Below are 19181 nucleotides of genomic sequence, written 5' to 3' on the forward strand. Positions count from 1 at the left end.
TCTGTGTAAAAAAATTATCCCCAAATTTAGCAACATAAATCATTGCATTTTTAAAAAAATTTTATAATGTTTATTTATTATTGAGAGACAGAGAGAGACAGAGCATAAGCATGGGAGGGGCAGAAAGACGGGGAGACACAGAATCTGAAGCAGGCTTCATCCAGGCTCTGAGCTGTCAGCACAGAGCCCAACACGGGGCTCGAACTCACAAAATGCGTTATCATGACCTGAGCCAAAGTCAGATGCTTAACTGACTGAGCCATCCAGGTGCCCCATAAATCACTGCATTTTACTCACAGATTAGGGTCTGTGAATTTGGAAAGGGCTCAACAGGGACAGCTTGCCACTGCTCCACTGTAACTGGGGTCTGTAACTGGGGTCTGAGAGAGAAGAATAGGGCCAGAGATGACTCCATAGTTAGGGACTAAAATCATCTGGACTCTTTGTTCATGCATGTCTGGCATCTGTCTGGGAGACTGGAAATCTAGGACTACCTTTCAGAGCATCTATTATAAACGTGGCCTCTCCAGGTGGCTTGGCATACGGGCTCTGACATGGTGGTCTTAAGATACCCAGATTCCTTCCACGACAGCTCAGGAGGTGCCAAGCATGAGCACTCCAGAACACAAAGTGAAAGCTGCTTTGCCTTTCTTTCCCTACCTCAGGAATCATACAATATCATTTCTGCTGGATTCTATTGGTTACAAGCAAGTCACAAGCCCACCTAAGTTCAAGCAGCTGGGGGAGAGGCACCATGTCAAGGTCATATTGGAAAAGATGGTGTAGGATGGAGACATACTTATAGCCATCTTTATAAAATGCAGTTGGCCCCACTAACACATTCATACATGGCTAGCAGCTTTGTAAATTTTTATAGTCATTCTGGAAAGCAACAGCTCCTGTCATTTTAACTCAGTAATCTGACTCCAAGAACTTCATAGTAAGGAAAGAATTCGAGAAAAGCAAAAAGTTATCATTAAATGCTAATAATCTGTGTTAGAAAAAAATTATAGAAACTATTCAGATAACTAAAACAGGCAAATGGTTTGGCAATTCTGATGGAAAATGGAAAATAGTCACAATGGCTATACAAAAATATGGAAATTATATGATGTGACAATAAATGAAGCAAAAAATGAAATACAGAATAGAACCGTCAGCAGAACAATTTTTAAATATAATTGAAACAATGTTAAATATAATTGACTATGCAAAGTACTTTGTACTTTGATGGGTTAGGATCTCCAGATCTCTTAGGTTAGGCTGTCCATGCTTCTACTCTTCCAGGTAAAGCTTCCTAGTATCCTGCACAGATTCTTTCTTTTTTTTGAGTAATGAGACTGCACAAGGAGATGCCACTAGGGTAGCAAAAAATAAATGAAGGGACATCCTAGTCTGCATTCAGTAGGATCTACAGTCCTATCTTTAACAAGGACATGAATTAACGCATTAACATGAGTGAGACTGAGGCCCAAGTGAAAATAAAACTGCAACATTTGCATCCAGGGGTCTATCTGTATGAAAGGTTCATACTGTTCTTGTGCCTCCAAAATGGGATTTTCTCTACTTATTACCACGTCTTCAAGTTTGCAGAACAGCTCACAGAAAAACCCTCTCTTTGGACATGTTTGGGCCAGATTCAAGATCAACTCAAGTCACCTTCAGCTGGAGGTAACTTCAGGCCAGGTTTATTCTATCCTTCTTAAACTGTTATGTCACCTTTGATTGCTGCCTTATTGGAACTATATTAGATTCTGTTTTAGTATATAATAATCTGCATCATAAGCTTGTACTTGGTGATTTTATTCTGCTCTATTCTCTGGTCCTATTCCCTTCCACCCAGATGGTAAGCTCCATGTGGCTACACGTGATGCCTTATACTTCTTTTGTATCCCTTCTCTGTGCCACACACTGCTGTGCTGAGGACAGCATGTGTGTAATCACCAATCTATCACTAACATATTTAGTTTTATGTCATCAAGTTTAGCTATATTCAGCATATATCACTGCCTTAAGGTTACTGCGTTTACTAATACCAGGTCCCAATGATTCCCCAGTCATACTAAGGTAAAATACAATTAGGGTATAGGCAAATCAAGGAAAAACTAAAAGAATAGGCATGTTACAGCAATGACCAGAGAAGAGTCCAAATGATACACCAACTGTGCAAAACCCCTCAGCAATGCTAGGAAGAAACATATATTTGATGACAAGGAAATAAGATCCATGAAGAACATTAGCCAATACAGCAAAACCTTGATTTGCAAGCATAATTCTTCCAGAAACATGCTTGTAATCTAAAGTCTCATATAGCAAAGTGAATTTCAAGAACCATTGGCTCAGTTGTGATCATGTGATGTTCGGCATCAGGTACTACTCGTATTGCAAGACATCACTTGTTTATCAAGCTAAAATTCATTAGCAATGTTTGCTCATCTTGCAGAACACTCACAGAACACGTTTCTTGCAATCCAAGGTTTCACTAGATAGGGGGTATATTGATATTTAAGCATTAAGTTGTAGTCAGTGTCTGACATAAACTGCCACCTCTTAACTTCATTAAATATGATCCCACATAGATAGGTATAGTTCTTAAAAAACAGCATTCTAGAAGGGATGCAGATAGTCTCTGCCCATGCTCAGCTTTAGAATGTGACTCCAATTTTCAGCCAAGCCTTATCAACCTAGGCTAACTAGGTGAATCAAAATTATACTGTGAAATGTTAGCAGATGAGTTTCTTCTGCATTTTAAATGTTTTATTTATTTCATTATGGTAAAAACTCTCTATGTGAGATCTACTGCCTTAACAATCCCCTTGACTATTAGTGCAACGTTGTATAGCAGATCTCTAGAGTTTATGCATCTCGCTTAAATGAAGCTTTATGCCTGTGGATTAATAATTCCCCATTTCTTCCTTCCCCCATCTCCTGACAGCCAACATTCCATTCTTTGCTTCTATGAATTATACTAATTTAGATGCCTCATATATGCGAAATCATGTAGTGTTTGTCTTTCTGTGGCTGGCTTATTCCACTTAGCGTTATGTCCTCAAAGTTCATCCATACTGTCACATATTGCAGATTTTTTTTTCTTTTTTAAGGGTGAATATACCCCATTGTGTGTATATACTACATTGCCTTTATCTATTCATTTGCTGAAGGACATTTAAGCTGTTTTGATATCTTGGCTCTTGTGCATAGTGCTGCAATGAACATGGGAGTGCTAATACAGCTTTAAGTTCCTGATTTCAGGTCTTTGGAATAAATAGTCAGAAGTGGGATTGCTGGATCATATGTAGTTCTATTTTTATTTAATTTTTGAGGAAACTCCATACTGTTTTTCATAGTGGCTGCACCAATTTACATTCCCAACAGTGCACAAGAATTCCAACCTCTCTGCATGCTTGTCAATATCTGTTGTTGTTTTGTGTGTTTGTTTGTTTGTTTTTATAATAACCTCCTTACAGGTCTGAGGTGATATCTCATTTGCATTTCCCTGATGGTTAATGATGTTGAGAATTTTTCACATACTGTTGATCCTTTGTATATATTCTTTGGGGAAATGTCTATTGAAATCCCTAGCCCATTTTTGAAGTTTATTTGTTTGGAGAGAGAGGGAGAGAGAGAACACAGGAGTGTGAGTGGAGGAGGGGCAGAGAGAAAGAGGGAGAGAGAGAATCCCAAGCAGGCTCTGTGCTGTCAGCAGAGCATGATCCCACAAACCCTGAGATCATGACCTGAGCTGAAAAGGAGAGTCAGATGCTTAATTGACTGAGCCATGCAGGTGCCCATCCTTAGCCCATTTTCTTAAGTCGAGTTCAGTTTTGGTTTTGGTTTTGTTTGCTACTGTATTATAGAAGTTCCTTATACATTTTGAATATTAACCCCTTACCAGATACATGGTTTGCAAACATTTTTGCCCACTGTAGAGGTTGGCTCTTCTCTCTGTTAATTGTTTCTTTTGTTGTACAGAAGATTTGTATTTTGATGTAGTCCACTTGCTTATTTTTGGTTTTGTTGCCTGTGTCTTTTGGTGTCATTTCCAAGAAATCATTGTCAAGAAGCTTTTCCCATATGTTTCCATCTAGGAGTTTTACAGTTTCAGGCTTTACATATCTGCACTTTTTCTAAAAGGATGACTCTCTCACTTAAACCACAAGACTGGAGTCCCCACTGCCCAAGGAGGATATGTCATAAAGGAACATAAAAGAACAAAGAACAAGGATGGCAAATTCTAGACTTTTACACCTGCCAGATGTCAGACAGAAAATTCAAGGATGAACTCATATAGATCCAGATTGTGGAGGAAATGCTTTTCTGTTTACCCGTATTAAATAAAAATCACAGAAACATCCCAGGAGTTTGAGAGGACAGGGATGTAAGCTCTCCACCTCTAGGTGAGTCCAAGGCATAAGAGGAGGGTTTTGAGATTCGTGAAGAGAGGGTACTTATGCCTGGTTTTCTACTTGGTTGCCCTGGAAGTTGACAAGTACTGCAGACAGTGTCCATGACATTCTGGTCCTGAAGTAGTGCAGAGAAGCTGTAGGAAGCACTCTGACAGCACAGCAGTTTGACAGGACACTGGAAGCGGCCAGATATTTTCCCAACTGACCCAGAGTCAAGTGTATATAACTCTCAATGAAAGTGGACCAATAGGCTAAGAAGACACCACAGAAATAGCAAGAGTTTGGATGCTACAGTAATTTCCTAAAGCTGACATAACAAAGTTTTCCAACGCTAGGGGCTTAAAACAACAGAAACTTATTCTCTCAAATGTCTGGAGACTTGAAATCCAAAATCAGAGTGTCAGAGGGCTATCCTCTCGAAGGCTCTAGGGACAATCTGTGCCATGGCTTTCTTTCAGCTTCTGCTGTCATCAGCAATCCTTGGCACCCCTTGGTTTACAGCTGCATAACTCCGATCTTTGCCTGCATTGACACAGAGCCTCCTCCTCTACTATCTTCACATTGTCTGCCTAGAAAAAGACACCAGTCATATTGAATTAGGGGTCTACTCTACCTCCATATGACCCACCTTTACTAACTACATCTGCAATGACCCTATTTCTAAATAAGGTCACATTCTGAGGTACTGGGGGTTAGAACTTCATTATATCTTTTTGAAAAACATACTTTAACTCATAACAGATGCTCCAGAAGATTCTGAAAAGTGAAAAGATCTGGCCAAATCCGAGGACCAGACAGGATTGCAGTGTCTTTCATTTGCCCACTTAGAAGAAAAATGACCTTGAACCAGATCTCTTTCCCAACTCCCATGTTCCAAAGCCCCTAGAACTTAGATCAACTCTTGGAAAAGAAGAGAAGTTAGAGAGAAAAATCCTAAATTAAATGAGTTTAAAACTGAGATGCCCAGGTTTGTCATAAATCGATTAGGAAGACTTTTATTGTTGCAATCAGGCAATATAAGGATTCCAAAGATGACATTAAATGGAGGTAATAAAAGTGTGTGTGTGTGTGTGTGTGTGTGTTATTTCTGGAACACCTGAAAATAAACATCATAACAATTATAAATCTATCTATTCTGTAATAATCTTGGATGGGGGAGAGATGTTAGCCTTCTTTCACTGAACTTTATAAAGACCACAAAGGGATTAATTAAGAGTAGCTAATGTAATGAACACTACATACAAACAATTTACTTAAACAAACTACAAATAACAAGGTAGTTCTTATATTATTTTTTAATCTCACTTCATTAAGGAATTTACGGCCTTCAATGTCTAGTGTGACCAAGAAAACTTCTCCTCTGCTCCTTTGCTTTCATTGTTCGGTTTCTGTCCCACCAGTTTTCTTACGATCTCCGAAAGTTCACTTTCAACAATACACACCATCAAGAATCTACTTTGAAATGGTGTAGTTTTATTTTTTATTAAAGAGAAGTATTTTCATCAAACTTTAGACACAAACATTTGTCTTCCAATGTGTTCTGGAAAGCACTTGCCAGAAGCACCTGTGGATCCACCAGTGACATATCTCTGTGCTCAGCACACACTCCTCTATCCTTCCAACTAAGCAGCCCATAGCATAGGAGTTAGGACATGACTTCATTTGAATGTCAGCTCTGCCACTTACTAGCTGTGTGACCTTGAACACATTTTTTTAACCTTTCTCTGCCTCCATGTCCTCACCTATAAAATTATGTCTACCTTATAAGGTTGCTGTGTGAATTAATTAGATGTGTTAATATGTATAAAGTACTTTAACTTAGAGTCCATTTAAATAGTAAGCACTCAAGATGTTCAACGTCGCTCCTCATCAGGGAAATACAAATCAAAACCACACTCAGATACCACCTCACGCCAGTCAGAGTGGCCAAAATGAAGAAATCAGGAGACTATAGATGCGGGAGAGGATGTGGAGAGATGGGAACCCTCTTGCACTGTTGGTGGGAATGCAAATTGGTGCAGCCGCTCTGGAAAGCAGTGTGGAGGTTCCTCAGAAAATTAAAAATAGACCTACCCTATGACCCAGCAATAGCACTGCTAGGAATTTATCCAAGGGATACAGGAGTACTGATGCATAGGGGCACTTGTACCCCAATGTTTATAGCAGCACTCTCAACTATAGCCAAATTATGGAAAGAGCCTAAATGTCCATCAACTGATGAATGGATAAAGAAATTGTGGTTTATATACACAATGGAATACTACGTGGCAATGAGAAAAAATGAAATATGGCCTTTTGTAGCAACGTGGATGGAACTGGACAGTGTGATGCTAAGTGAAATAAGCCATACAGAGAAAGACAGATACCATATGGTTTCACTCTTATGTGGATCCTGAGAAACGTAACAGAAACCCATGGGGGAGGGGAAGGGAAAAAAAAAAAGAGGTTAGAGTGGGAGAGAGCCAAAGCATAAGAGACTGTTAAAAACTGAGAACAAACTGAGGGTTGATGGGGGGTGGGAGGGAGGGCAGGGTGGGTGATGGGTATTGAGGAGGGCACCTTTTGGGATGAGCACTGGGTGTTGTATGGAAACCAATTTGACAGTAAATTTCATATATTAAAAAATAAATAAATAAATAAATAATAAATAATAAAAAAAAAATAAATAAAATAAAATACTGAAAACCACCAAAAATAAAAAATAAAAAAAATAAACACACACAAAAAAAAAAAAAAATAGTAAGCACTCGGTGTTTATTATTATTAAATATATAAAGAGTTCTTTTAAGCCAATAAGAAAAAGACAATCTAAAATAGGTCCTAAAGGGGCACCCGGGTGGCTCAGTCAGTTAAGCATCTGACTTTGACTCAGATCATGATCTCACAGTTCATGGGTTTGAGCTCTGAGTCGGGCTCTGTGCTGATAGCTCGGAGCCTCGAGCCTGTTTCAGATTCCGGTTCTCCCTCTCTCCCTGCTCCTCCCCTACTTGTGCTCTATCTCTCTCTCAAAAATAAATAGACATCAAAAAATAAAATAAAATAAAATAAAATAAAATAAAATAAAATAAAATAAAATAGATCCTAGATAGGAGTAGGCAAATCACAAAAGAGGAAATGCAAATGATCAGTAAACAATGAAAATATACCACCTCAATGGTAAAGAGGGAAATGCTAATTAAAAGAAGATACTAACTTTTTTGCCTATTGGATGACAATGTAAAAGTTTGACAGCAGTCAGTGCTAAAGAAAACCTAGAGAAACTGGCGCTCTCATTTATTATTGGTGAAAGCATGCATTTTGATAATATTTTGAAAATTAAAATAGTAATACTTTTTTCCAATATGCATACTCCCTTACTGAGTATTTTCATTTCTGGGATTCTAACCAACAGAGGAAAAAAAGAAAAAGAAACATCAGCAATGTTTAATATTTTCAAAGTCTTACCCAAATTTACATCTAAAATGTTGGAAACAACCTCCATAAACAACTAGAATGCCCATATTTAGGAAAATGGTTGCCCAAATCATGATATACTAATACTGTGAAACACTAATCAGCTATTAAAACAATATAGATCATTACACATTAACTTAGAAATAGGCTTACAATATACTATTAGGCGAGAATAGCAGATTCCTGTCAGGGCCACATGTATCTTTTTCAATATATATCTTCAATGTATATATTTTTGTTTGTATTAACAAGAGACACAGTAGCTCATAGTGGTTACATTAGAGAATGAGATTAGAAAGAGAAAGTGAGAGACTATCAACTTCACTTTTAAGTATATATTGCTTGGATTTGTATAGGAAGTAGATATGATTATATTTCAGGCAACTGAAAAGATTATAAAGAATGGAAGAAAAAAGAGAAAAATGAACTAGCGATGAAGGTCAAAAATCAGCAACTGCATAGATACTTTTCTCAGGGCACAACACAAAAACTGTTCATGAGTTACATATGAAAATATGTTTAATAATGGAAAGTAATTCTTCTATACAAATTACAAAGTTCTTTACAAAGTTCAGTGCTGAGTTAAATTCCTTAATGCTCACTACAACTATCAGCAAAGGGCTACATAGCACCATGGTAGAACGGAAATGGGAATGTAGAATGTGTACTGGCGAAAGTTGGAAATGTAGTCAGGTTTTCTCTCCCTAAGAGGAAAAAGAAAAATTTAATTTTCTGAACATTTATAACAGGCCTTGGGGTAAATTCTAAAATCCAGCCCAGAGTAGAGGAAAGAACATATCATCGTGGATAGAGGCACAGTGCACAGCAGTATCTCTCTGCAGGATGAGAGGTACGGGGGAGAGGATGCCTCAAGAATAAAAGAGCTATGATCCGATCAGAATCTGAGAGGCAGAAAACAGAGGCTATCCAAAAGCATAGTCGGTATTTCTTTTCTCATTAATTCTAAGAAGTAAAGTTTTCCACATTTCAATATCTCTAAAAGTAGGACGAGTCTCAGATTCAGTGACCTGTTGTGGTCACTACCAGCCACGAGATAGTTTTGATGTGGTTGTCATTGCCTTGGATTATAAATATTCACATTGCTATCATTTCCCCTGGGTGTTGACTATTTTCGGTGTTGAGATTAATTGCCATTTACAATATCTTCTATAGGATTACACTATGATTTGCATTGAAGGAGAAATCATTACATATGCAGAAATAAAGCAGTGGAGAAAAATTTGATTTAGTGAAGCAAATATTCATCATATCAGGAATGACTAGAGCCCCATATTTTCCTACAAAATAAGAACCATGTGTTTTACAGAACCTAAGAAAATACCAGAAGCAAATGAAGCTGTATTAGGTTTTGTTATTAAGACGCATACAAAAGGGATTAGCTATCACATGCGAAGCAGAGGAACTGAAAATAAAAGAAATTGCTAAATCCCTTGTCATTAATGAAAGACAATGAGTGGCTGATGTGAGTGATTCATGCATCATTGCAGGACTGTCTTTAAGACATTCTATCATAGTTTAGTTGAAAGTTTTTTTCTTAGTAGAACCTAGTCCAATAGTGTGTCTTTCAATCAATGGCATCATAGATTAAATGAAATAGGGAAAATATATATTTTTCAATATTAAAAATTAAAAATAAAACCTACAGACTTCCTGATAGGAAGGAAGGAAGGAAGGAAAGAAGGAAGGAAGGAAGGAAGCCAGACAGGAACAATAGTCTAGGCTGGGAGAAATAAAGAGCAGCATCTTATAAGTAAGAAGGGAAAGAGAAGTGGGTATGTGGGAAATGGAGTCTTTTGGGTTTATAAAAAAAAGTGGGTGGAGAGAAAAGGATTGAGAAGCATGGGTTTAGAATAAACTGCATCCCATTTGTGGCCCTTCTATTTATATTTTACAGGTCCCCCGGGCAAGTCACTGAATTTTTCTCAGCCCCCATCCTCCTCTACAAAATAGATACTATTGAACAATACGAGCCTGAACTGTGTTGGGCCACTTATATGTGGATATTTTTCAATAAATTCAGTAAAGTACTACAAATGTATGTTCTCTTCCTTATATTTTCCTTAACAACATTTTTCTCTTCTCTAGCTTACTTTAAGAATAAGGTGCACAATACATAAAACATAGAAAATATGTGTTAATTGACTATGTTATTGTTGAGGCCTCCAGTCACCAGTAGGTTATTACTAATTAAGTTTGGGGGCAGTCAAAAGTTATACATGGATTTTTAACTTTACAGGGGTCAGACCCCTAACCTCCACATTGTTCAAGGGCCAACTATATAATAATACCTGCATCAAAGATTTGTAAGGACCAAAAGGGGAACACAAAATACATATTAGGCACTTGGCTTATAAATGCTCATGAAATAACAATCCCTATGTTTTCCCAAAAGGATGCCATCATTAAGTGAAATCCTTGCTTGGGAGGTCTATATCATCAGTCTACAAGGAGCATGGGTTTTCAAAACTCCAACCTTGAAATATCAGGATTTAACATTCAAATATAGGTCAGTAAGTTGATTTGAATAAAATCTTAATTTGATATGATGCTTCTTTTCTGATGTGCTTTAATCTCAAATATTTTCCTGAACATAATTCTTCTCTTGGAAGCTGCCACCAGCTGAGAAATAGTCACCCTCACCTGCTGTTTCCTCTAAAGAAAGGAACTCAGATGCAGCCTGGGGAAAGACTTCCTCTGTCAGAAGTGATAAATCAGAGTGTATTTTTTCATTGATATCTTAATTTCCATCTCTAATTATAACTTGGAAAAGAGTTTGGGAGGCAAAATCAAACCAAGAAAAAGTTCACTTTTATAAATTTGAGAGGGAGAGATTAATCTCTAGGAAAATGAGAGAACATCCTTGTTCTGCCTGAGTCCTTTTAGTCTGTGTTTAATTTCAGTCATCACCAGAGGTGCTAACCACATAAATGTCAAATGTATGAACAGATAAAATGTCACAACAATACAATAAATTGGTTACTGTAAAGAATATAAAGTCACAGTTTCTAACAGTTTTCTAATTGTCCAGATGAATAACTGAACTCCTTTCCAAATTTTTATTGCAGACATGTGCCGATATAGTAACTTGGGCAAGAATTACAACTCTTTTTAGGAACCATAAGAGAGTATTGCTCCTATTCTTCTGGGATTCATCTTCCTTTTAGGGTTCACCCACCCTTTGGCAATCATATTAAACTGCATGATTTTTTCCACCTCCCATACTACATGGTAATCACATGCATGATAGGGAGTGGAAGACATTCTCCTTTAATACAATGGCTGGGGTTAAAATATTCAAGGTGTCAAAACAGATGACATCAGGCACTATATTCTATATACAACTCAACCTACTCCATATCAGCAGTGCAAAGGACGGCTGACAGAAAATCTATGGCTCAGGCTCCAGCATAGAAAACATTAATGCAAACATCTTCTGCCCAAAGGACTTGGCATTTACCACACTTTCTACTGGAAGCACAAGGTTCCTGTGCCAAAGGTCAGGGGCAGTGGGATTAACTTTTCCCACATACTTAAGCAAACTGTCTATCACACCAAAAGTGCAGGGACACACACATATACACACACTCTGCTCATTGTAGTTGATTACGAAAAAGGTCAGCTGAGTGATTTGCTTCCAGACTCTCTCTCTCTATCACACACACACACACACACACACACACACACACACACACGTACACACACACACACAATCTGCTAACATTAGCAAAATAGAAAAAGAATGACCAGCTCTTAGATTTCAAACAGCAAAGAAAATCTAGTCATCCTGTCAATGGAATCTATTGCTTTCAAAACTTAAAATGCAAGGGTGTTCACTTTTCAGTTCAATAGGTCATTTATCCACCCAAGACTCTGCAAAGCAAAACAATAAAACAAAACAAACAGTTGTGTATGCACCAAATTTATATATATATATATATATGTGTGTGTGTGTAAGGACATATATATATATATGTATATATATATACACACTTACATGTATACATCAAATGCTAATACATGAATTATTTGATAAATAATGCTTCAGCTCTTCAAATATAATGTTATAACATATTTATTAAAAAAAAACACTTAGATAACCTCTGTATGCAAGTTAGAAAAGAATATGACACTTCTCAAAAAATAAAATATTTCCTTCTTGGTTTTTCTATTTGCTTGGGGATCTGGTACAATACATGTATATAATATACACTGAATATACTTATATATTGCAAAGACATATATATTACATATATTATACATACATACTTTTATATATTTTGTATCCCATGTTATAAAATACAAAGCACATAAAATATGTTACAAATAACATCATGTATATGTATATGTATATTTCTAGGTTTATACTTCTCCAACACCAAAATCTGAGGTTTTCATATTTATATTCTTCCATTTTGGTCATTCGTATTTCCTCCATATTAAAATCTATCTAGAGTGGCAAAATCATGCACCCAGGAGGAGTATATAAGTCCTGATAATCACTCCTCCTTTCCATTTTCTTTTGAGTGCCTTTTGTGAGTCCCAGGGAAGTATTTAATCACTAGCCATGAGTGATGTCATCCACTTATGTGTCATCTTGCACATCTGTTTCAGGGCACACACTGGGAATGTACAACATCTCCCATAGGGTCAGATAAAAAGAAAAGCTTCTTTCCTCCACTGATAGGTTTGAATGATGCAAAGCAGGTCAGGTTTGAAAAAAAAAAAAAAAAAGAGCTGCTCTATAAAATTCAAAGCCAAAAAAGAGTTCAAATTGAATCTTTGACAGAGACCGCTTTTAAAGAGACCTCCCATCAGTAAAAAGTGCTGTTCTCCAGGTGATTTCGCATATATTTTTAATGCCAATTCGTGTCAGCATTGACAGTATGTTTTGACAGTAAGAGGAATTAAAATGATTCTGAGTACCTGAGGTGACTCTATTGACACATCAGATTACACTTAATGTTTTAACAGCAAAGCAAAGTTGAGCAAAGCAGCCTTCCTACCATGCCTGGCGTATTAAAGCCTTTTCCAGCCAGGACAGTGTATCTTGCAAGGAAGAGACATCTCAAATAGAATCGGTAAGCTTGGACTATAAAACAGACTTAGAATAACAAATTCTCTACTCTCTAAAGGTTATGTTCATTCTTTTCAGTGGGAATATTGCAAAAACTGGCTCTTTATCAAGGACTCAGGTTTTCCTCCCTCAGGAATTCCCTGAGTCAGAAGCTCAAGCAAGAGGAGAATTAGTAGAGTGGCTGCAGCAAGACGTGAGCTCAGGACTGAAGGCTGCACAGGTCCACCTGGGAAAACAGTGCAGACCTTAGGGCCCACGCTTTCAACAAGGGGTATCAGAGCAATGAGGCCAAGGTATTCAGGGTTTCATGAATCATCATATTTTTGTGCAATTCTAAATCTTCTAACCATGCAGAAGGGGCCTACTTAGAGAAGGTCAGCTGTGCAATTTGTTAAGAATTATTCCCATAGCTGAAGTCTACGTGGAAAAAGTGCAAAGGACAATGAAGATTAAGCTGTCATCAGGCCAAAAGAGTTGCCAATTCTAGGTAAAAGTATCACTCAAGGAGACCCCATCAAGATGGCCAGGTATGTTTTTTAAGTGGGAAAGAGCTAGTACCCCTTTCTTTACTATTTTCTCCAACCCCAACCCCCCAAAATACCTAGCACATTGGTGGGAAACACCTGATTCTTCCTTACCAGTAGAATTACACCTTGGAATTCCTAGCTTTAACAGAAATTACCATAGAACAGGAATTTGTTACCAAGAGGTAACAATTCTTATTTGTTTATTTACAACTGAATGTTTACTTTTATTTTCAAGTTTTTTTTTTTCCATCTGATTCAATGCAGCCCAGAATAGAGAGTATCTGCTAACACCTAGGACTATGGGATTTCCAAAACATATTTTTTGTCAGTGTGTTTGTATATGAATCTAGGTGGAAGGAAGCAGATAATTCTCCCTAAAAGACATATTTTGTAGCTATCTGTGGAAAACAGGCAAGCCATTGCTCGCCTAGTGCTGGTAATCACAAAGCATTTTTCTGAAAGCTTTGTAAATGCTTTTCGCCCTACAGATAAGAGATTTAAAGTAGACAGAAATAAATGACAGAGCTCACAGTGACTTACCTCTATGGCACTGCCGCTTGCCTAGCAGGCTGAAAACTCCAGGCTTTTCACAGTCCCTGTCAGATTTGCCTCTCCCGCTGCCAGCCAAGATGTGATGGCAAAGAAGGCAGGATGGAGAAAAGAATGTGAACGGGGATCCCAGTCAGCCATACCCAGAATTGAACCCAGCTCTCCCACTTACTAGATGTGAAGCCCACCTTCTTATGTGGTAAAATCAGGACGACAAACCCATATTTGAATGCTGTGAGGAGAAATAAGTTAGTGTGCCTGGATTAGTGTTTAGAACATAGGAGCTGGTGGTGTTTCCCTCTTGGTAGCACGTACATTGCTTTTTGGCCACACGGTGAAAGCCATCTTAATATAACAACTTACATTTACACACTAAAGTAAGAGTATCCCACAAATGATAACCTACTTGCCATTTTATATGCCTTTAAATCCCTCGCAGCCTCAGCTACCTTTTCATGAACCCACTACTGCAGAAGTCACTGGATGTATTTTCTTCCCTAGGTGCTTCTCTCCAATTTAACAGAGAGCCCAAGAGGCTGGGTTTACAATGGAATGGATATCTAACCTGTTGACTGTCAATTCTCAGCATTGCTAAAACTTCAGAGTATGAACGGGGGTAACTGAGCTAGAAAAAGCTTTTGGCAATTCTGATGTTCATAATTAGTTCAGTTTGACTTGCAAAAGGAAAAAACAAAACAAAAAAATGTTCCCACATGTACACAGGGGTACTTTATTCAGTGTCTTGTCTAACTCAGAGGAATGCAGCCTTAGCTCTGTCCATGGTATCTGCACAGCTGAGCAAGTGGGAACATCGACGCACCACTCCGCCCTGACTCCTCTGGCCCTTGCATCCACCAGTCCCTTGACCGGCAGAGAATGAAGTTCTAAAGCTCCAAGTACCCTGCCTCTGCTTCTTCCTCTCCTCTAGGGCTGGCTCTCAAAATATATACTCTGGCTTTTTAGCATTACTTGAGTTCCCTTTTCCCTCCCCATGCCCAAACTCTTTTTCAGATCATTACCAACATCAACATAGAACTAGTTAGCAAGAAAAGATTATACTGTATTTAAGGGGTGGTTTTTTTAGTTATATATGAACACACACATATATATTAACATAGCCACTTTAAAATATTAAAATATATGCTATAATATATTTATTGTACAGAGAGAGAGAAGGAGGAAGGTAGAAAGAGAGGAAAGGAGAGAGGAATTTAAGTCTTTATTCAGTTTTGGAGGGCACTATTCAGTCGGTTAAGCATCTGGCTTCAGGTCAGGTCATGCTCTCACAGTTCATGAGTTCAACCCCCACATTGGGCTCTCTGCTGTCATCACAGAGCCCACTTCAGATCCTCTGTCCCCCTCTGTCTCTGCCCCTCCACCACTTACAGTCTCTCTCTGTCTCTCTCAAAATAAATAAATAAACTTAAAAAAAAGGCTTTCTTCAGTTTTTTGTCTGTTACTACTTCTACACCCTTATACTGGTTTCCAATTCCTGTTGGCTTCCTCAAGATCAAAATGCCCCAGAGATTTAAATCCAATCTGAATTAAGATCAAATCTCCACTTAGCTCCTAAATGTACCGATTCCCAAATCCCCCAACACAATAGCGAGTTTCTTTCCAAACTGATACCTCCTCATCCATCATCCCAAAGAAGTTCTGCTTTTATCATTGCATCCATATGTTGATTCAACAAATATACACTGAATATCCATCATATATCAGGGACTACAAAAATACAAACACCACTGTTCTTGATCCTAAAGAGCTTAGAATAAATGAGGGAAACAGAGAAGTCAGCAATATTACAAAGACTTGAGAGAGAATAAATTGAACTAAGACATCATGGAGGGCTTTCCAGATGAAGAAACATGTGTTCATGATGAATGGATTTGCAATCTCCAACCATGTTCCAAAGTTCAGAAGGTGCTTCCAGCAATGGAAATAGCCTATACAATGACATGGCATTATGAAACAGCACTGTACCGATTGAAAACTTCTCTTCATACGGTGAAAGGACCCCAGAGTATAGTGGTAGGAAATAAGATTCGAGAATCAAGCACAGAAAGATCATTAAGAATTTGGGGTGTTGAACATAGTCTGTAGGCAAAAAGGACTCCCAAGGAAATGTCATCAAGGAAGTGATGTAATCATATTTGCACTTAAAAGGCTACAGCTGCAGGGCAAAGGCTGAATTAAAGCAGGGTAGAGGACAGAGTCAAGAAGGCCATTCCCTAGTAATCCAAGCAAGAACTGCTAAAGCAGTAGACTTGGCCATAACAGGTTAGGGAATTTTGGAGATAAAACTCAATGAGCCATTTATAGCTATTAGGTAAAAGTGAAGGTGGACAAAATACCCTGAGATGATTTCTGGGTTTCTGTCTTTGCTAGAATGGTAGTTATCATTCTCTAAGACAGAGACTATGAACACAGAGGGAAAAACACGAGCAGTTAAGTTTGGATGTTGATGTTTGAGGTACCCATGGAATATAGAAGAGTAGTCCCTAGAAAGTTAGATAGGTAGTTCTAGAAATCAGGAGAGGATCTAGGCAGGAAAGAGAGAAGACCATTGACAAGATAGTTTATATTGAGTTTCCTGGATACCCGCTACTGATAGAACATCTTTCTTCTGCTTTTCTTTCTCCCTAAGTTCAATGCTTCCTATTCTCTCTGACCCACAATCACTTTCAACCATAACACAATTAATCAAATAAGGCTTTCTTTGCTCCCCCCCCATACAGTAAGGCAAAAGAAAACAAGAAAACCAAACTAATGATATCAACCTAGATTAAGATAATCAATTTAGTAAATTTTTGCTAAGTTGAAAAGAGCAGGTGTTCCATACAAGTTAAAGAAACACTACTAATGTTAAGGTCTGAAAAACTGCTGTCATGCTTCCCATCTTGCAGCATTACTAAAGAGGATATTGCATTATTGTATTGTTTACCAGATACCCACACATAGTAGTAAAATAAGACTGCATGCCCCACTTTCCCCTTCTTATCTTTTCCAGAATAACTATCAAGAATCATCACTTCCATGTGCAGTACAGAACAGCGAAGACAGGACATTTGGGGCTCCTGACACATCAGTCTGGGACTTTACATGACACCCAGCTTCAAATCCGAGTAGGCACAGCTCTTTCCATTCTTTCAGGTTCAGAGCTGAAGGTGTGAAGAATCTACTCCAAACTACAAATTATTTTGAATTGGACACACATGCCACGCATTTATGGACAGCATAGCATTTGGCACCTGTCACGTGGCCAGTCAACAAATGCCAGAGAAAATGATTTTTACCCCCTCAGGCACTATGCTACAGAAAAACCATGATGACAGTTTTTCTCTGGTATTATATTTTGTGGGAGGAGAGAGGCTTATTTCAAATTAATTTATGATGATCTGTGAAAAGTGCTAGAAACATGCCTCACTGCACCTAGATGCATGGTATGCACCAGTCCCTTGTAAAATCCATTTGAGGGGCTCTCAGGGCAGGACAATGCTCCCGTTCCTGGGCCAGGCTGCCAGCATTAGCTACTGGTATTCAGAACCATGGAATCAACTTAAGGAGTCAAAGAGACCTGTCACATGCAGAGGCTTGGAAAGACAGCCCTAAATGCCACTACCGTGTCTGAAGACTGCACCGAGGGAATTTCAGTCCACCAGAGGTATCACCTGGGCCAATGCGCACATGTTTTCCTAAAACAAACCAACTCCTTTTCTTTTACAAGAAACTCATTTCTCATTATTGGAGTCTGTGCAGGGCCATAGCCCGTTTTTCATCCAGTTTTGCACTAACGTAACGCTTGTCAATAGTCAATTGGTCCCATTTGATCCAGGGCTTACACATACCAAGGGACTTCGTTACAATCACCCAATGTGTCAGGCCCTGATTAAAGTTGTTTTTCCTGCAGGGCTTATGGATCTATATCTATTTTGCTGCTCTCCAGCTGTCTCATAACTCAACTATGAGGCTTTCCTTCAAAGCTAGGCTTTTTGGTTGGCACCTGGGTTTACACAGCAATATTACTACTATACATAGTTACAAAACAGGTTTGTTTGTTTTTTTCAGAGATATATATAAACTTTTCCTCAGACTCAGAGCAATTCATACCCACCATATCTAAACCAACGTGGTATTAATAAGCTGAGAGAATAGAAGACTCTGGCATCAGTCAAACGTTTACCCTTCAGGATTCCTTTTGTTGTTGTTGTTGTTGTTCTATATCATCGTATTGACAGTTGGGTACACGGACCAACTACATGGTGAAGAAATATATGTTCAGGACTTCTCAAGAAGGAGAGAAGCAGTGTTGTTAACGAATCCAGAGGACCTTCCTGTAGGTTTTGGTAAATATTTGTTCTGAAACAGTGGGAGACAAGTAGATCTCAGAGACAAGGTAAGAAACAGAGAACCAACTGCGGTAAACCTAGAGCATGGGACAGATATCAAAGTGGAAGAAGTCCTGGAAATTATTAGTTAAAGTAGAACCCAGGTGCTTAACAGCTAAATAAGTTATTTGTGGAGAGAAAAATAAAGTATGTAATACCCACCCCGGAATTTAGGGACACATCTTAATTTACGGTAATGCTGTGGGCTAAAACAGATGAACAATAATAATAAAGAAGCAAGCACCCACACAAGGAGACAGATATCTGGGAATCAAGTATCCAGAGCAGCATTCCAAATCACAGAATAAAAGCGACATTAAAAAAAAATGGGGCGCCTGGGTGGCTCAGTCGGTTGAGCGTCCGACTTCAGCTCAGGCCATGATCTCGCACTTGATGAGTTCAAGCCACGCGTCAGTCTCTGTGCTGACAGCTCAGGGCCTGGAGCCTGCTTCAGATTTTGTGTCTCTCTGCCTCTCCCCTGCTCATGCTCTGTCTCAAAAATAAACATTAAAAAAATATATATTTTAAAAATCATTGTGGTAGCCACAAGCACCAGTAAAGAGATCTTGTGGAGAGAAAATCATCTGTCCCTGCCAAGAGCCTTAGCATTTCTACAAGGGCATGAAGCAATTCCATAGCACAGCAGCCTGTTTGAGAAGGGAATAAGTGTGTCTGGACGAACGAAGGGAAGTACTCAGCAAGTCCGAACAAGTGAGTTTCACATAAAAAAGGCCCTTCCCCTCTCTGCTTAGCCTTTTCCTTT

At 38.5% G+C, this 19181-nt stretch overlaps 2 long non-coding RNA genes across 5 annotated transcripts in view; both read left to right on the forward strand.

Annotated features, from left to right (window-relative positions):
* The window catches only part of LOC131491821 (uncharacterized), a 55897-nt gene extending 45989 nt beyond the window's left edge, over window positions 1-9908 (forward strand). For all 4 annotated transcript variants that reach the window (XR_009251665.1, XR_009251662.1, XR_009251664.1 and 1 more), the window contains 2 exons: window positions 1587-1671; window positions 9775-9908. This is a non-coding gene — a long non-coding RNA (uncharacterized LOC131491821). The remainder of the gene's footprint in view (window positions 1-1586; window positions 1672-9774) is intronic.
* Window positions 9909-13043: 3135 nt separating this feature from the next.
* On the forward strand, window positions 13044-17932 carry LOC131490857 (uncharacterized). The gene is made up of 3 exons (XR_009251241.1): window positions 13044-13481; window positions 14532-14646; window positions 17041-17932. It is a non-coding gene; the product is annotated as an uncharacterized LOC131490857 (long non-coding RNA).
* Window positions 17933-19181: the final 1249 nt, after the last annotated feature.

This window comes from Neofelis nebulosa, chromosome 12 (assembly GCF_028018385.1).
Source record: "Neofelis nebulosa isolate mNeoNeb1 chromosome 12, mNeoNeb1.pri, whole genome shotgun sequence".
NCBI classification, from domain to species: Eukaryota; Metazoa; Chordata; class Mammalia; order Carnivora; family Felidae; genus Neofelis; species Neofelis nebulosa.